This window comes from Leuresthes tenuis, unplaced genomic scaffold (genome assembly GCF_036924035.1).
Source record: "Leuresthes tenuis unplaced genomic scaffold, fLeuTen1.0.hap1 SCAF_6, whole genome shotgun sequence".
Taxonomy (NCBI): Eukaryota; Metazoa; Chordata; class Actinopteri; order Atheriniformes; family Atherinopsidae; genus Leuresthes; species Leuresthes tenuis.
In genome coordinates this window covers 987,757-988,962 of record NW_027325360.1, presented here as the reverse complement: position 1 = coordinate 988,962, position 1,206 = coordinate 987,757, and positions in this window count along the sequence as shown.

The following is a 1,206-nucleotide window of genomic DNA, read 5'->3' as shown; positions in this document are numbered from 1 at the left end:
TTATGAAGCTTTAACTGGTTTAATCTCAGATCTTCTGCTGGTTTATGAAGCTTTAACTGGTTTAATCTCAGATCTTCTGCTGGTTTATGAAGCTTTAACTGGTTTAATCTCAGATCTTCTGCTGGTTTATGAAGCTTTAACTGGTTTAATCTCAGATCTTCTGCTGGTTTATGAAGCTTTAACTGGTTTAATCTCAGATCTTCTGCTGGTTTATGAAGCTTTAACTGGTTTAATCTCAGATCTTCTGCTGGTTTATGAATCTTTAACTGGTTTAATCTCAGATCTTCTGCTGGTTTATGAAGCTTTAACTGGTTTAATCTCAGATCTTCTGCTGGTTTATGAAGCTTTAACTGGTTTAATCTCAGATCTTCTGCTGGTTTATGAAGCTTTAACTGGTTTAATCTCAGATCTTCTGCTGGTTTATGAAGCTTTAACTGGTTTAATCTCAGATCTTCTGCTGGTTTCTGAAGCTTTAACTGGTTTAATCTCAGATCTTCTGCTGGTTTATGAAGCTTTAACTGGTTTAATCTCAGATCTTCTGCTGGTTTCTGAAGCTTTAACTGGTTTAATCTCAGATCTTCTGCTGGTTTATGAAGCTTTAACTGGTTTAATCTCAGATCTTCTGCTGGTTTCTGAAGCTTTAACTGGTTTAATCTCAGATCTTCTGCTGGTTTATGAAGCTTTAACTGGTTTAATCTCAGATCTTCTGCTGGTTTATGAAGCTTTAACTGGTTTAATCTCAGATCTTCTGCTGGTTTATGAAGCTTTAACTGGTTTAATCTCAGATCTTCTGCTGGTTTATGAAGCTTTAACTGGTTTAATCTCAGATCTTCTGCTGGTTTCTGAAGCTTTAACTGGTTCCATCTCAGATCTTCTGCTGGTTTCTAAAGGTTTAACTGGTTTAATCTCAGATCTTCTGCTGGTTTATGAAGCTTTAACTGGTTTAATCTCAGATCTTCTGCTGGTTTATGAAGCTTTAACTGGTTTAATCTCAGATCTTCTGCTGGTTTATGAAGCTTTAACTGGTTTAATCTCAGATCTTCTGCTGGTTTATGAAGCTTTAACTGGTTTAATCTCAGATCTTCTGCTGGTTTATGAAGCTTTAACTGGTTTAATCTCAGATCTTCTGCTGGTTTATGAAGCTTTAACTGGTTTAATCTCAGATCTTCTGCTGGTTTATGAATCTTTAACTGGTTTAATCTCAGA